Here is a 19,051-nt window from a genome sequence, read left to right as displayed (position 1 = left end):
CACCGATCACCTTCAGGATTCTTAGGGTGCCATGCACATGAGCATGGGCAGACCAAACAAAACATGCCACAGACATAAACTGGTGCATGAGTTATTGCTACTATTCATATTACTTTTAAATGGCAAAGGAGGTTGTAGTTATTGCTACATCATATTACTATTCATAAAGCTGCAAATATCAGTGGTTATTTTTCAGACCATTACACAGGATATTGCCCTGTAATTTCCTTGAACTTATTTTTTCTGTTTCGTTTTTTTTTTAATTCTCCAGAATGCTGTTGGTGGCAGCCTTTAATTCCCTGCTTACTCTTGAAGGCTTGAATTACTTCACTTACCAAATCTCCTCCTTTTCTATCTCCTGCTCTATCTTATGCTAGTCAGTGATCCGTACCTACACCAAATTTCCTGCCCATTCTAAAGCAACGCACATGATGACAAGCAGAGGTTTTTTTGCTGTTGTTGTTGTTTTGTCTTGTTTTGGGGGTAGTTTTTGGTGTGTTTTTTTGTTTTGTCTTTTGAAGGGGGGGTGTTTATATAATCTATTTGCACTCTTTACCAAGGTCCCCAGGCTCTCTAATGCGAGACATGGAGAAGCTTGGTTGTATCAGTTTGCTGATAGAATTTAAGGGGAGGAAATGAGACGGCAGGAAGCACCTCACAACAGCACAGATCCCACCCCCCGCCCGCCCCTCGCTCGGACCCTTTTCAGTAAAAACAAGCCGTGGCACTGCGCGCATCAGGCGTGGCCGGGTCCGCCCCTCGCTCGGGGGGCTCTGCGGCCGCGGTGGCAGCGCGGACCGGACCAGGGGCAGGCGCTCCGCCCGCCGGCCACGGCCCTGCTCCGGCCCCTGGGCTCCCCAGCGAGCAGGCACGGCCAAGAGGCGGGCGAGCGGCGGGGCAGGGCCACGGTGGGGAACGGGGCACCGCCCGGCGCAGCGCCAGGCCCCTCCCTGGCCCCTCCTCTGCCCCGGGGCGGACGCGGCCACGGCGGGCAGGGAACATCCCAAACCTGCGGCCCCCCGCGCGGATGCGCTCCCTTGGTCGGGGCCCAGGCAGTGCTGCGCCAGCCGGGAGAGAAAAGGCAGTGTGGGGCGGGCGTGGACACGGACACAGCTCGGACGGAAGCGCCGGGGGGCACGGGCGGGCCCCGGTGCCCGTCCCGCTCTCGGGCTGGGCCGCGCTCATGTCCCGCCGTCCCCGCGGGGCTCGGCTGCGGCTGCTCGGCTGTCGCTCGGCTGTCGCTCGGCTGTCGCTCGGCTGTCGCTCGGCTGTCGCTCGGCTGTTGCTCAGCTGCTCGGCTGCTGTCGCTCGGCTGTCGCTCGGCTGCTGTCGCTCGGCTGTTGCTCAGCTGCTCAGCTGCTGTTGCTCGGCTGTCGCTCGGCTGCTGTCGCTCGGCTGTCGCTCGGCTGCGGCTGCTGCTCGGCCGGGAGCGGCGCACGGCGGCCTCGCTCTGCGGAGGGGCGGCGGGTGCGGCCCCGATCCGCTCGGCGCGGGGTTGGGGTGGCCAAAAAGTGTTACCGCTGGACGTGAGGGCACAAAAGGCTGCTCGGTTGTCTGTTCCCGGCTTCCCTCGCCGCTGCTCCTGATCTCCAGCTAGGAAGAATGTGTAGCAAGGAGAGCGCCAGATACTGAGAAAAACAATCAATCAAACAAACAAACAAACATATTTGAGAGCCCTGAACAAAACAGGAAAAAGAAGACATTTCGTCCAAGCCAAGATTCCAGCTGTAAAAATACATCACTTTTCAGGTTTCGGTTTTGATAAGTTACCTATGTTTGTCTGAGAGTCAAAAAACAAACAAACAAACAAACAAACAAACAAACAAAAAAAACAAAAAAAACCCCCCACAACCCAAAAAACCCAACAACAAATCAACAACAACAACAACAACAACAACAACAAAAACCACAACAAAACCCCTCCCCAACACCCAAACACATTTTAAAATGCCAAGTAATCAATGCGTTACAGCAACAGGAAAAAAAATACAAGTATCCTGTAATTTTTATAGGCTCCTTTGTCACATATGCGCCTAAAGTAAATCACCCAAATAAGGATTTTAATTCCATATTAATGCATACAGCAATTTATTGAGTTTATGGCTTATGGTTAAGCTTTAGTCTTTAGAACACTTAGTATTTCAGTGCTACAAGGAAGCAAGTGCTGAGCATAGATGTTTGCAAACAACGATAACAGGATAATAAATTACTGCAAAGTAAAGACAAACTCTCAATGTCACAAACCTACTCTCTTATTTATGCAGAAAAAAAAATCTGAATGCATTCAGTAATAAGTTGTCAGGAATTCCTGGCTGGTGCTGCAGTGGACAGAGATTCAAAACACTATGCCTGAACACTAAGGGAATGTTCTGTCATTGTTTGAGTCGGCCTGGTGGAGGTATTTCTCTTATCTAATACTTTTAGTTTTCTTTAGTTGACAGCTGCAGCTGAAGTCCAATGATAAAGAAGTACATTCTGGAGATGGCAGAGGCTAGAGGGTGATGAAGTAGTTGTGGCCTTTCTTCCAGGGCGAGGCAAAGCCATTCTCCTCATCACTACAACTCACAGGAATTGAAAGCTAGGGAACAAGAAGAGAGTTTTAAAAGAAGTGCTCCAGTAGGATCTGAGCCTCTTAAGATTAGATCACAAAAATAACATTACTGTAGGTCTGTGCCTAATTCCCGCTTCTCTCTCTTTTTACTCCTGCTTCCAGTGTATGCTTGGTCTAGAGTATCAAAACTGGACAACCTGTTTCTGAGATAGATCTGAATTTCACAGCACATGCTCATCCTAACTAATGTCATGCTACCTGCAGGCTTCCCACATTCTCCTTGCCAAGAGAATATCACATCTACTTTTTAAGACATCAATACAAGTCAAGAGCAGTTGTTGATCCTCTGTTCATCCAGGCATAATTTTGGAGATTCCGTATGGACCTGCTGGGACAAGCAGGGGTACCAAGCAGCCTCTCTGATATGAAATATGCCACTTCTCATAGTCACCCTCCTGCATATTTCCTACCAGGTGAGAAGAGGTGTGCAAACTCCTCTGGCATCAGCTATTTTATGGCACATGCCAGCTGGGTGCATTCCTCAGTATGCCTCTGGCAGCTGCCAGCTCTCAACACTGCCTAAATTGCTCTCTGCCCCATAGGAATTTACTGATTTTCTTGGTATTTCCCAGAAGATTGTAAGTGAACCTGATGGAGCAGAAGGTGAAGAGATCGTGTTTTCGTGGGCACTGGCTTGGAGCACAAAATTTAATTTTGGCTCAAGACCCTTTTACAAAGATCTTCAAATACTGCCAAACTACAACAGAGGCTGCAAGTGAGTGAGAAAGCTGACCAAACCTCTTTGTCATTTAAAAGACAGAAAGTCCCTAGAAGACAATTTTATTTAGCAATCATGTGAAAAAATACATTAGGAGCAATCAACACAAAAGTCCTCTTCTTTTTATGCTGGGTTCTCTACTTTCCTGTACCTTATTTAAAATTGTTTCTCTACATCTGAGACAAAATACAAAAATCAAAGCAGTTTTCCTGTGTCCCTTCTCATAGACAGGAGGCAGTGATGTGTTTAAACACTGCTCTAGTGTACAAAACCCCTCCTCACATAACCACAGGGACATTATATATGTGTCTCACCTTCCTGCCATAAGTTACTTTGAAGCCCCTCCGAGTGGAAACACAAAGACAAATGCAATCCCATGCATTGTGCTGCTCTGACCCTCTCTCCTCATAGAGACATTTCCCTCCTAAGAGCAAAATGATATGAGGGGCCACTATAAGGTCACAAAAACCAGAACACAATGAAGGAGGGGAAGGCTTTGTAGGCAATACATTCCCAGTATTGTCTGCTCCTTCAATAGCTCTGAAGTGCAAGAAAAGTAGCTGTGACTCTTTTAACATGAAGCGACCACCAGTGGTACTAAGGTGTTGCTGGATTGGGGTTTCAGAACTCACAATATTACTGTGAAGGAGTAGGAATGTTAGGTGTTTGCTCCTGAAAGCTTCTTTCTCTCCAAACAGGGACTACTCCTCTGAGAGAGTCACAGGAATATCCTGTGGTTGGTTTTATTTAGTGCCTTCCTGTTATTGGCAGAGTTTTTCCTTCTTTGATTGACCTACTTGTGTCAAGGAGCAGAGAAGGAACACATGTGAAGGCTCCTTAGATCATTTTACAACAGTTGACAAGGCAGAAGTAGTGAGTGAAAGACCTACTATGATGTTGGAAAGGCTTTTGTTGCAGTTTTATGCTGTAGCTTCTATGGCACTGCAGAGACTGAAAGGGCTGTTTCCAAGTGAAAATATGTCCTTATCTCATGTCTGCTATGTCACCTCATTTTACCACATTAAATGGTTGAACCCACATTTTATTTCAAGCTTATTGATGATGTTGGTAAAGAAGAAGGACACCAGCAACTACAAGCAGAAAATAACATTGTGCTTACTCTTTGTCACATGCGTATGCTGTGCTGTGCTGTGCTGAACCTGGAGGTAATGACTGAAGAGAGATTTGTTTGTCCAAAATAGGCATAGTCCATTGCATGGTTTGCTCATTCCATATGATTGCTCTGTGGTCACTAACCCTGGTTTCAGAATTTACTCATCACATTAGACAACCTGTTACTGGGAACCCATTCTGACAATTTTTGACTGACTGGCAAAGTTAGATGAGGATCCATGTGGGACCAGGAAAAACCTACGCAAAGCAAAGGGGAATTTTTTAGCTCTACAATCAGTTTCATGCCAAGTAGGTAGCAGGAAATGATGAATAGTCACTGTTGTCTGTTTTAACTGATGTGATATTTCTCATGCTCAGGAGAGAGACTGTTAGTAGGCATTGCAGAGCCACCCTTGTCACATCGTTCATTTTAAAAGAAGCTTGTTTTGTGGAAAAGGCACAGATTAATAATTTCCATCATTTTGCCCTCTCCCTCCTCAAAGCCTTTCAGACAAACTGGCTTTTTCCAATAGAATTCCTTTTAACCAAAGTGTCCTAAGTAGGTGCTCTTGTAAATAGAGAACTGAGATATCAGGCCATAGTAACAACATAGTCTCATCACAGTCTATTAACATCTTGAATGGAGCTTGATATCTATCTCAGGCTATATGGAGGGGCTGAAACAGTAGTATTAGCCCCCTTTTTAAATGATTAAGCTCTAGAATGGAGGCAACCAGGGAGAGTTGTTTTTTTTTTCAAAATTTCTTATCAGCATCTTGTTTACATGAGCAACTAAATAAGGGTCTTACCACTCCCTTTCCAGGGATAAGATAATTCATATATGGGTAATTACTTTCTGTTCATCTTGTAACTACATTGAGAGGAGCCTAAATTTTCTCTTTAGTTGATACTGCTATTAAAGAAAATTGGTCCAGAAAGAAAAGGTTTGAAAATGTCTCAATTTCTACAAATTAATTAATTTTTCCTCCTTTTGCCTGAGAAGTTTTAGAGACAAATGTCTGATTATAGTTTTTCAATTGAGAATGTGATACAGCATTGGTGGACTCACTGCCAGTCAAAGCTATCAACACAGCTTGAATGTCTCATACTGGGTACTCAGAGATAAGTCTTAACCCAGAGAGTTATTCGTTTTAATATTTGTAAAAAAATGTTGGGCAATTTGCCATCTGGCTAAAGCACTGCTCAAATTTATCTCTTTTTTTCATTGTTAATTTGTATATAATGCTTTAAGGCTGATGGCACATTCGTGTAAAGCAAAATGTAACAAAGGAAGAAATCAAATGCAGCGCTCTTGGCACTTTGTTTTCCTACTAAACCCTTATGTCAGTTCTTCTTCTGACACATGCTTCATTATTTAGCTTACAAATTCATTATTTCCACTGTATTCTTGCTGGGTTTTGGCACAGGTATAGAAAAGGCTTGTGCTCAAGCCGAGCAGTAAATAACTGAACTAGGAATCTTGAGAACTGCTGTCAATAATTCCATGGCCATTTCAAAGCTCTTTGTGTTGAACCTAAATGTGAGATCTCCATTCTTTTATTAGCTCTCTTGAGAGAGACGTGATTGTTAATATTCATCTGCCTCTGATATGATGAGACTCCATGGGAACCAGGCAGATTAGAATAATATAATCATAGTAAATTGCCTGTGGCAAAAATTGTATATAAGGCCCCTCTAATACATACATTCGCTCTCTCTGGATGGCAACAAAAACATGATAACTGAATTAGACTTTTAACAAGATTTTAACAATTGATGAAGCAAATACAACCTTTAAAACAAAAAGTTCCCTCCCCCTCTCCTTATCATGTCTGAGCTGTCAACAGAGAAATCTGGTCCACCTCCTTCATGAATTAGTCTCTCTATTTATGTGTTGCCTTCCTCAGTGTTCCCATTTGCTATGAAGCTAGCCAACCCAGGTAATTTTGTTCCAACATTATTAAAATTACTCTTACCATTGCAAATGTTTCCAAGGGAGATAATATTAATAACAGTCTCTCCCATCAGATCCTGTCAGTTGCTGGGGTGATTAATATTCCTGTCTGCAAGAAGCATTATATTGTTTAGAGAGGGCATATTGCTTGACTCAAAGGCTATTATTCTTCATGGTCTGTGATGAGTGCATTGTGATCTGCTATTATTGCTTTACTGTTTACACAGCTTGAGATACCTCATAAAGCAGTTAGAAATAAGGTGAAATTCAGATAGATTCAGATCTAAGAAATGAGATAACTTTACAGGAAGATCTTCAGTTGTTTTCTCCCCTTCATTCACCATGTCGCATCCCGACTGACTGTTGCTGTCATCCTTTTCCTACCTAGGATGCAGATGGCAGCTGCATTTCTCTGTGTATGGCCAGTGAACCTCTTTGCAAGGATGATCGCAGGCAGTCTGCTGGCTCCAAAGCACCATGGGCTCCTAACAATTTTTTTCTACCTAAATACCACAATGCGTCTCTGAGGAGCTGCTACTCTATTTTGAGACAAGTCATTTTAACTCCTGGGCAAGAACTCTCTAGGAATAATGAAGATCAGTTTTTATTTTCATGAAAATAACCACAATCTGGATTTTCCCAGCAATCCTTGTGACCGACTCTTACTTGCATAATACAGACTTACATGGAGCAATCTTTATTTTGAACAAAAGCTGTTAACAGAGTCTGCTCCTGAATGCTCGATGAAAGGTTCACTTTAATTTATGCAGATTATATATAGCACACGGGTTCAACAGAAAGTTGCCAAGGCAAATCCAAGGGCAAATCTTGCTTCCACAAAGTCTGATCTATGCTATAAACAATGGCTGATCTGATTTTCCAGTCTGGTCTAATGCAAATGTCCAGGAAGATTTGTCTTCTCGACATCAAAGCCAACTTAATGGCTTTGAAGCATAGGTTGCAGATTATTTACATCACCTCCTTCTCAAGTGTTTCTCCTCAAAAATCTTTATGGAAGCAGACAAACCTTCTTGTCATTATGCAGTCAAAGCTGTACAGGAAATGAATCAGGGAATCAGGAGTAGCAGGTGGATTGCTACTCAGTGACAGGTTGGACACAGATATTGAACTGCTTAGGTACGCAAAAGAAAGTTCACTGCTTTGCAGCACAGGATACAAGACAGGAGCAGCAGAAATGACTTCTTTAAGACTAAAGGACTCACTAACACCCCTCTTAGATATTTGCCCCTATAGACAAGTGTAGCCTGAGTTCAAGAAGTGTTGGGACAACGCTCTATAACCCAGCGTGGATTTGTTGGGGGTTTCCTGCACAGGGCCAGAAGCTGGACTCAGTGATCCTGGTGGCTTTTTTCCACCTCAGAATTCTATGATTCTATGCTTCTACATGTATGTATCTATACACAGTAAGCAGATTATAATTTATATGCCTGACAGTTCAGTTGAACCTTATGAAAAGCTCGTCGTCTTCAAACTAGGCTGTCAACTAACAGAACACAGGAATTGTAAGGTTGGCTGGTGGCCAGGACATACCAATATGATAGGATGCATTATCTGTCAGCTACCACGATCTGTCACTTAAGCTGACTTGACCCATCAGGAGTTTAACTGAGGTGGATTACATAATACAAAATAATGCAATTATGGAAGCCTGGTCCTTGGAGACGGCTGGAAGACAAATACAAGGCCAAATTCTCTTACAATGCAATCCTGGTGAAGCCAATGGAAACCTGCTGAATGGAAACCTGTGTCCTATTAGGACGCAAGAGCTGTGTACTTGGTGGCAGTCTTCATCCCTCTGGAGAGCACCTAGTTTATACTCTTTATATCTTTCCAAGAGGTTTAGGGGAGAATTTCTGTGTAACTCAGAGCAGATGATACCCAATTTGTCTATTAAACCTCAATCCATTGTCCTTATGGGCAGATACAATGGCTTCATTACTGTGGTAGAAAAACTTTGCGACTACACAACACTTGCTACAGACAGAACAGTTCGGTCTCTGTCCCTGGACTATCCTGTCAAGAACAACTTTAGTGGCCAAGCTGTTTAAAGAAAAAGCTGTGTAATTCTTTCCAGGAAGTGTCTTATTTGTCACTCTGCCTTCTAGGCACAGAGTCCTAGGCACTCTAGGATCTACTACACTGTGTCATTTTACAGTTGTTCTGCTCAGAGAGTGCTTAAAACTGAGCTAATGGCAACAGAAGTAAAAAAACCAAACAAAAATCAAAGAACAAACTAGCAGGGTGTGGAGGATGATGAGGGGAAGTGGGGGGCAGTCACAAAGTGAAGGATTATATACCCAACAGTATTTATCTGCTTTTGCAGTCTGTTTCTCTTTTGTTCAAGATGTCCGCTCTTTGGGCAGGAAAAATATTTTTTTCCTTGACAAGCTTAATAATAACAGCAAATAAAACCAGCAAATTTCCAAGGAAGTTGTTAGGACACACTGCATCTTTTATACATGTTCTATATGTATATATGTTGTTCTCCCAGAGATCCTAGTTGTGGGTTTAAAATGAAAGAAGTCATTGCTAATTAAATCCACATGGGGACCTGTGCTATTACATTGCAGTTGGTTATTTTTATCACTTTTTGCGCTGTATCTGAAAAGCAGGTTTCATGCTAGATTAGTACAGATTGAGCAGGTTAGTGCCTAGGTATGTGTGGCCAGTGTATGCGATAATAGGATGTGGATGGATAAATTTTCACATATTTATCCCTTGAACTTGAGTTTTTGCAATTCACTTTCCTAAATTCTCCTAGCTGTCCATCAAAGAAAATTATTAATTTATCAATCTATGTCTGGCCTACAAGGAAACTAGAGGTTGCTGGAAACAATTCAGGAGTTTACCCCTGCTATAAATAAAATATGGAGTACACAAATTGCCAAGAAAGTCAGCTGGGCAAGGGAGTTTTGTAGGTAGATCATGTAAATCCGTTGACTTGCAAGTAGGAGCAAACCATGCAGCAAAAAAGTATTCCGAGAATAGAGACAGAAATAGGAGTGCTGAATCAATGATGTGAAACAGAAGATAATGAATGAATTTGAAGAAAATAGGAGATAAGTAAGACTACCAGCTTGGTTTCATGCAGGCCACAATGGGAAAACATGAGTATTACTAAATTACTAATTCTGAAAATTAGGATGGTACAATAGCCAACAGAGAAGGTACTAGGGTCTGGGTAACTTTTCTGTCTTTAAAAAAAAAAAAAAAAAAAAAAAAAAGTTAAATAAAAATCCTAGACATGAAAATTATTCTGCAAAACCAAGTCACAACTGCCTTCTAGCATTCAGAAATAGTCTAAATCTTGCTAAATCTTGTTTAAAGTTGTAATTTCTATTTGATGGAGTTACTGCCAAAGAGATTAGCAAATCCTTTCAGTTCAGAGACATTTAAATTTAGCAGCAGGAAAAAGAAGTTTGTTGAGTGTGGAATCCACCCCTGCTGCTCCAAAACAATCAGAAACAGGAAAAAGTAATCAAAAGGGAGTTTTAATGAGTTATAGAGCTATTGTTTACTGGGGAGGGCTAAAAGCCTGAAGCCCAAGCCTGGAGGACCTCGGTGACCCTGCACTGCCTCTCGGTGGCAAAATATTTGCTCGAAATTACGTCAAAACAACACAATGTGTGTGTCTGAAGGCCAAGGGAGTGGGGGGAGTGCTGAGAAAAATAGTGGAAATTCCGAGTCTCTGAACGTACTGAAGGCTTTCCCTGAAAAACAAGGCAATAAACAGCAGCTGTATTCGTACATTCAAGCTGACACAGGCAGTGTCTCTTTCGGCTCTACCGAACCGAAGTCTTGCCCTGCCAGACAGCCCCAGAAACAGCAACACCCCTTTGCTCCACAGCTGCTGAGCAGGGGTGGGCTGTGGGGCTGATCGTCCCTGGCACAAGCCTGAAGGGCCAAGTGCCTGCGGGCCGTGAACTGCCAGAGTGTGTGCGAGGCCAAGGGCTCTCTGTGGCAGCCAGGGCAAAGCAATACTGCCGTGGTCTCCTGAGCCTGCAAAAGTCAAAGCTGCACAGGGGGATCTGGAAGCTCTTCTGGAGAGGGGCTGGAAATGGGAAGCTAATTTTTCCAAGGAAATAATTATAACAGAAGTGCTGGAGTTTTGAGGGAGGAGACTTCTGTTGCTTTCTCAGAACTTTCCCCTAGGTAAAAAAACACTACTGCACCAATACAACAGTTAACTCATATCACTCCACCAAGAAGCCAAAGTATTTTAACAGTTACTGTAGTGCTCAACAGCAGTTACTTATTCAGTGGTATATGCCTGAGAGTAGTCCATACTTGATCAGGAAAAGACACTGTTCCTCTCTGCCTGTCCCTATTGATGTCTTGGGTGGAAAAAGCTCCGCCAAAATGTTTGTGTCTTGGATTTAATGCAAGTCATGCACCAGGGAATTGGTATAGACCCCTCCAGCCCTCTCAAAAGCATCCAAGTAAGAGGAAGACAACCAGAATGAATATAGGCAAAAAGATGCAATGTTTCCCATGGAAAATGGACGCATTAAGATGGACAGCAGACCTTCTCCTCAAGAAATAACAATGAGCTCTGTGAACTCTGCTCAGACAGCAGTCAGTGATAGCAGAAGTGCAACATGTAGATTTGACTTATGTAAAATAGCAGATGACCTGCTCAGCCACATACTGCATAGTCCAAAGAATCTGTCTACCTGTCCATCACAGTAATACTTGGAAAAGGACAAACTGAGCAGGGTATAAACTAGATCCTTGGCAAAAGTACAGAATGTGTGATGGTCACGAGCTAGCTGGCCTGTCTAAGCATTCTTCTCCTGTATTTTACAAACTGCCTTAATTCCATTCAGCGGCACCATGCAGTTACGTGGCATCCCAAGAGGTTCCCCTGGCAGCTGGAAGTAACACATTTTGCCATGTGGACCTAGACAAGAAGCAACTCACAGCAGCTTCCAGTTTAACAGTCCCCATGAAAATTTTGGTTCTTCCAATACCTAATTTAAAAAAGGCTTTCCCTTTGTACAGCACACACTGGCCAGAGTGATGTCACTAACAACACTTAAATTTTGTCATTTTTGGCACAAAAAATCAGCTGAAGAAGACAGATGACAGTTACTTCCCCTACAGGTAACAGGGATGATATTTAACGCACTACTCAATGTTTAATACAGGTGGAAAGTTGACAAACTGTCAAACCAGACGAAGTATTTTTATTTCACCAATATCTACTACACTATCAACAGGTTTGTAAAGCCCCCAGATTTTATTTCACTTTCACCTTTGTTAAAATTCAAAATAGCCATGTTTTAGCTGCACAAGATCCCTTGCGGACATATGGCTTTCCAGGGAAATGTAAGGCAATAGCTTTGTCTAGAGTCATATAGTTTTCTATTCACTCATATCACTCCACCAAGAATCCAAAGTATTTTAATTAGAAATAATATATGAATTCAAGTAAGAATTTAAAAGCAGAAGACACCCATAAAGAAACTTTCAAAGTAGCCTCTAAAATGTAGATTCTTCATTTTTTTTGCAAGGCAAATTAAAGATTTTAATTAACATCCATTAACATTCACAGCACCTAAAGCTGCCACTACAGCTATAAGACAACATTTCTGCAGCTCAGGATGGAACAAATTTGAAGCATTTAAGCCCCACTAACTGCATCTGAAAATTTCATACACACTCAATAATATATGCTTGTACATTTACATCCTGGTTTTCTAGAATGCGTGGTCATAGGCAGTACTTAAGACCCAATAAGGTCTTACACTGCTATAATTAGCATCTCTAATTATAGCTGCATTTAGTATATCTATGTCATAAATATTAAGAAGCTCACCTTGATGTTGTACATGTTTAATAAGAACCAAGGTGTTTGTTACAAGACAGTCTGTTACAGTTATAATCTACAATAATTGCAATATAAGTGAGCTGATACTACACAGTTTTTCAGCTTTTACCATGCTGAAAACTTTAGGTTCATTTTTGAATTCAGAATCAAATTATGGATTTGCACAGACCTACCAGTACGTGTAAGAACATAGCGTTTCCATACATACAACAGACACCTAGTTACAATCATTCTGAATATTTTTGTCACTTATTCTTCAAACTCACAAGCCCTCCCAAGCAATTGTTCAGCTGCCAATCTGAAAAATGCCAGCAGATCTCAAAATGTTACTTACAAATTAAATGCAAGACATCAGTTTGACTTTCTGTTCCAGGGGGGAAGGATGATAGGTATATATATATAAATATAATTTTTTTAAGTCAGCAGCAAAATAAAATTTACTTTCCTGATGAAGAAAAACATGTTTTGCCATGTTTTAAATCTGTAAACAAAACTGGATGTGGGAAAAAAGGACATATAGTAATAGGCACAACTACCCCCACCTTCCTCACTGATCACTCTCTGTCCTGCAATTGTGTAAAGCAAGGAAGTAAAAAGCTGGTAGAGATAGAAAAACATGTTTTTCTTTGAAAGTCCATCTGCAGAAATATTTATCAGCTGTTGGTAAAACACATACAAAATAATATTCTCTTTTTGAAAGCCAGGAGCAAATAGGTCCTTTTATCACTGAAAAATGAAGGACATTGAGGTCCCCACTCTTGGAAAATGAAAAACATGTTTTTCATTTGTTGATTTTGTGGGGTTTTTTACTGCTCCCTAAAACTTGATTAGGTCTTTTGCCACTTGAATCTTCAGTATTATCCAGTGTATTTTTGCCCCCGGTCAGTCAAAGTCGTCCTTTTTTGTGAATGGATGTTACCAAAGCTAATCATAGAGGAGATAATTTAAAAACCCACTCATTTATCCAGCTGCTGTAAATATTAGCTAGATAATCAGCCAAGGATAGATACATAGGCTGAGACAGGGCTGTGTGCACACCATTCGCAGTAGCTGGAGCAATAGGAGCCGTGGCAGACTCAGAAAGGTCCCGGTTTTGGAGCACGAGGGATCCACAGTGGGGGAAGTCTCTGTGGAGTACACCAGATGCACAGTTCAGTCAAAGCCAATCTTTCCCCCATTTAATGTAAGCAGTCTGGCAGATCTCAGGGTCCAGGATGGTCTTGTGAACTAGGAGCAAAACCCCTTTCACAGTTCACACTGACCTCTAGAAACAGACCTCTTTCTTCCCAGCCTCTCTGGTTCCCTTCTCTTTTCAGCTTACAGCAGAGAAAGTTCCTCCCAAAGGAAACACTTCTTTTCAGAGTCCTTTCATACCAGTGCTCAACAGGATCTGCAAAAATGGATTTAAACTCTTCTCCCACTAAGAGGTGCTCAAGGAAGGAAAAAAAAAAAAAGCTAGAACAAATTATTTTTCCTAATTTCCCCACATCATTTTCTCAGTGCCCACTATGCTGCAACCACAGAACTTCAGAAGACTTGGAAAAATCCTTCGTTATGATAGGAAGAGCATTCAGAAAATATGCAGAGCTGCAAAAAATGGCCCAGAACTAGCATGACTTGAATTCTAATTTAATGAAAAAGTATGCAGAGCAAAACAAGAAATTTAAAGATGCCTCTGTATCTCTGTTTTAATCATAGAAAAATAATCAGCTATAATCACCCCAGTACAAAATGGTTTATCACTGTTGTCTTAACTAAGGATTACAAAAATCATGGAAAGTGTATGGTTCTGCACTACTGGCAATTCAGATGGCCTGGGTCACAGCAGGCATAAGCCGCAAGTACGTAACGGCGTCCCCCGTTACCTGCTGATTACTGGAGGTACAGTCATAGGCAAAATAATTTGTCTAGATTTTGAAGGCAGCCACTCTAGGATCAACAGCATAGCTTGCTGGCAGGAAATCGGACAGTCTGAGGGGATTCTCCATTGCCGCACTCTACTGTCAGGAAGTATTTGGTGAGAAAGTAGCCGAATGCAAAGGAAAGGGTGACTTCTAAATGTTGCTATATCCTACTGCTCTATTTCCTTAAGCCTAACACCAGAAAAATTACCAAGACATCCAAATTGCTCCGTTTTACGGGTGGAGCTGACGGGCTTTGCATTTACTGTGAAAAGATGATCATGTAGGTAGAAATTATGTCCAAACCCAATAACAAGAACAAAGATTTCTCACTGTTTATCATTTTCATCTGCTGCAATTGTTTTTATGCTCTGAAGTGCACTTTAACCCCATATCAGATACAGCTGACCTGCAGGCTTTTTTAAAAGTACCCACTAAATCAGAATTTTAGGGTAAAATCTTTTACACTCTCTATGAATGCAGAATTAGAGAAGTTTATACTAATTTCAGCTATGCTTCACTGGCTCTGCTAGTAACAGGCCTTCAGTGATGCAAACTACAAGCATGCATGTAGTTTTCTCCAGGACTACAGTGGACTGCATTCAAACTGCAAGTGATTTGCTGAAAGCTCCACTCGTGACTACTAAAGGAGACTTGATCATAAGTGGGAAACTACTCAATGAGCAAAGCATGAGATATCAATATTTTTAGTCAAATGATACTTGTACTGTCATTAAAAAAATTAAAAGAGAGAGTGGCAATGTTGCCATTTTCAGTCACCCCTCCAATGCAAAGTCACAGGGGCAACATTATATATTTATGTCCACAGATTGGTGGCATAAGATCAATATTTAATCATGAAGATGAAAAGCGTTTACAAATGCTTCCAATGAATCGGATTATCATCTGCTAATTAACATACAGACTGCTTAATGAGGCTGCAGTGTAGGCACAGAGAGGTGGGAGCAGTGGTGTATCAAGAGGCACTTTCCAAGCTTTCAGGATAGGTTATGGCTTGAATTATGAACTCCCACTATATCTGTTATGGCACCTCACTAGTTAATATGAGTCTTTGTCTGCGGGTTGCTTCGGAGACGGTTCCTGTATCTCAGGAAGCAGGGAGAAGAGAAGTTTCCTGTTTTGAAGAAGGTTTAAGAACTACTTTTCTCCAATCGGGCAGCAGATGCTTGGGCAGGAAATGGAGAATGCAGCTGCCAGCCCCACTCTGGGTCAGTGGCTGTGCTAATCAATGCAGCCAAGGTTTACCACAGCCAAAAAGGCCCTAGTGATAAGTAGGTTGCAATTTTAAAGTGAGGATTTGTGGTGGAAGGTGCCTGGACTGAGACTTTCACTGGCACAAGACCAAAACAAATCCAAATACTGAAAGGAAATGGGCGTTTGTCTTCCTCTCTATATGTAGCTCTCATACGACAAATTGCACCCAGTACATAGCCATGAAAAATGAGGTGTGTAATTAATTGCTGTGGTTCAAAACAATGCTCAGACTAACCATCGTTGCTGAAATCTTTTCTCTTGTTGATGACGCACTGCTATTACATTTATTGGGGGTATCAAATGCATGGTCCCATCACACACAGGAAACCAGTCAAAATTTCTCCAGCTGGGTGAGGGTTTTTTCCCTCCCTTTTTTAAAGGAAATTCAGCAGGAGTGTTTACTGACTTCAAGAACTGAAATTCAGCTCTGTCCCCAGTGCTGATGAGTTTAAGCCAAGTCAGCCTTTTTGACGTGGTAACTGATATTTATTTCGCTGACATCAATTGTATAACTACATAACTTTTGACCCTCAATGGTATTGCTCCTCACTTACACTTGGTTATTTTGAGTGATGTCTGAAGCACCTGTCTGCCATCCTTCAGCTCCCAGCTCACCATTTGATTCTTTGTGATGCTATTTCCTCTCGTGCTTTATGTAATGGACAGCATCTGCGAGGGTGTGAAAGTCTGGAGAAAAACAAGTAACTGCAGTAGGCCACGGACACCGAAACAGCGAAAAGGAAACTCCAAACCTATAAACCCTAAAGAAAAAGAGACAGGAAGGTGAAAGTTCATGAAAAATGCACTGAAAGACTGCTTATAAAGAAGCAAACCTCATCTTGCGAAACACCTCTACGGAACATAAAGAGGCTTAAAAATAACAATTAGGATGCATTGGTCGTGTATTATGATAGACAGACTCTATAGAGGTCCATTAAAATGGCAAAAAGGATGTTGGCTTATGATACAGTGATTTAAAAAGAAGACTCCAGCATGCCAGATAGCTCTGATCTTACAGAGCACTTAAGTATATGGAGTTACCCTACTTAAAACAGATTATATGCACTTGCTTTGGTTTAAACATGTGCTTAAAACATCTGCTGGATGGGGACCTACAAACTTAGAACATTCATCTGAGTTTTAAATTCCTAAAGTTCATGAAATGGGTAGTTGGGTTATGTTAATCCCTATTATGTTATGTAATCCTTTGCTAAAAGATATCTCATTATAAAAAACTAGTCAAATTTATTTTTAAAATATATGCTTCACTTATTGCAATAGATGACTTAAGAAATTAGATGTGTCAATTTCACCTCCATCCAATTAAGTCAAGGGTTCTCCCTAGGGAAAAACATTTTTCTGTTCTGAACTGTGCTTGCTTCAAGGAATGTGTTATGTGGTGTGGACTCCACCCTTTAAAACCTTAATTGCAGGATATGCTTGCAAAAGCAGAGATTCCTCTTCTGGCTGCAAAAATTAAGCATCTCCTGAACATGTTTGCATACATTCTCCTTCCCATTCTTACATTTGTAATGCAGATCATTCCCCATTATTTTTCAAGAGGATTACAGAATAAACAGACAATTTTTCAAGCAGTTCTTTTATGCTTCTTATTTGCCTTTAGCTACAAAATTCATGCAGCTTTTCATCATTTCAGTACAGGAAATTACATTCTGGATTGTCTTTTAGGTTAATAATAAAAAGAATATAAGGCTTTTGTTTGCTATGTATTCTTTAGTTGCACAGATTTTTGGGGGTTTTCCCTGTTAAACCCAAATTGTAATCTAATTGCCCTTGCAGCAGTTTTAGGTGCCCAAAATTCGTCCGAACTGCGCAAGAATACATTCCCTAGTGTGAAGAGTGTAATATCTTGTAACAGTGCTTGGTTACATTTTTATCCACCACAAACCAGTTCAAGGTTCAAACCAATCAGATCTGACAAAAGAAAGGAGTCAGCAACTCCAGGTTGCTGCCCTTCAAAGTAGGAAGCAGATTTGAGCACAGGCCATCAGAAATTTGTGAAAAGCAGTCAGCCTCTACAGAGCTAGGTCACAAAATTTATCTCGGGCAATGCCTGCCCCTTAGCCAGGCTTGGAGCTAATGGCATGATGTTAGGAGCAGGAGCTGTCTCCTTGTCATTAAGTATAGGGTTCCGCTGGAGCCTTCAGCTATTTCCACTGAAAAAGTGCAAATTTTTACAAATGAATCATTTGGCTCAAAACCTATGAACTATTATCATGGTTCTTTGTCCTACAGCAGACCAAAAAAGATTTTGTGTGAACGGCACTTTAGAAATAGTACATTAATTACAAGATCATCTAGTTTATTTGCAAAATCTCTTTTAAAATGACTTTGTTTTGATAGTAACATATTTAATCATTCTTCCATTACGTATCTAGGTATAAGAAAACTTTGCAATTTAGACTATGTTTTTCAGTTTATTAGGAAATTCCTCCAAATTCTGCAGCCAACATTCTCAATTCTTCTATGAAAACATGTTTCTTGCCTTCCTGCAGCCCCTTTCCCTACTGTTCAGTTTTTTGCAGCTGTTTAACCAAAAAGTTATTCTCCTGGAAAACATATTTAAGGAATATTTTCCCAAATCACTTGTACTGTGCTTGATTTTTTTAAATTGTGCATTCTTTTTCCATTGTGTCCCATAAACTTTTCCCCACCTTTTGCCAGATTTAAAATCTATATTCTTGAAGCTATTTCATATGCTGCTTTCTATTGACATGTTATTTATGTTGCTTGACACAGACATCAAGGCTGCAGGTAGCAAGAATACAATCACAGACCCATACCTGATGATGGGAGAAGGCTGCATGAGAGCTGGTCATAAGTGGACTAGGGAAACCCAATTCATTCCCCGCTTCAGGGCACAGACCAGACACATTGTGCTATGACGGAATATATAGGCATTTATGTCAGTCAGAGTAATTATGAAAGAGGGGTTACTGTGAAATTATCCATCTGCAAAACCAGAAAGGATTGCAAACGCACGCTTAGAGCCATAGTGATACAACCAGGGTCCCCTAGAGAACCACAACTCAGCATTCCTGGATACCAGCCTCAGTGGGAGACAGTCAAGTCCATAGAAAGAAGGGTTTAATTCCCATTTCCCTCACTGCTTGCTTTCTCTCTTGAGAGGTCTGTGCACTACAGTGCAAGGCACCCCGCACCCCATCAGTCACAATGAGACCGCATTGAAAGGTCAAGAAAAAGAGCTCTGCCTATATAGCCTATAGGTGCCTATAGAGCACCTGCCAGCAGGGTGATGTTAGCTATTAGGTCCTTTGCAAGACAGAACGGTAGGTAAAATTAAGTTTCTCTGGATGGTGTTAGCAATTGTCATGGTTCCTGGGGGATTTAAAATGTCAAAGCAAGAACTGACTGCTTCACACCCCCACTTGGACACTGAGCAGATACAACGTGCAACTTTTCCCCATACCCAGCCTGCTGGCCTGCAGGACTCTGGGCTTACTTCAAACAACCATCCTGCTCTGGGAAGGAAGGGTCCCTCCCCGACTAGGGAAGCGAATCTTGAGGTCAGCTCAGCCCTCCTGAGACCTCTTTGCCAGGGGAGGGAAATCTGCCAAGTTGTGCATACTTGCGTGAGAAATACCAG

The sequence above is a fragment of the Zosterops lateralis genome (assembly GCF_965231275.1).
Source record: "Zosterops lateralis genome assembly, chromosome: 11".
NCBI lineage: Eukaryota > Metazoa > Chordata > Aves > Passeriformes > Zosteropidae > Zosterops > Zosterops lateralis.
The sequence above is the reverse complement of the archived record's forward strand: the minus strand, read 5'-3'. Positions refer to the sequence as shown.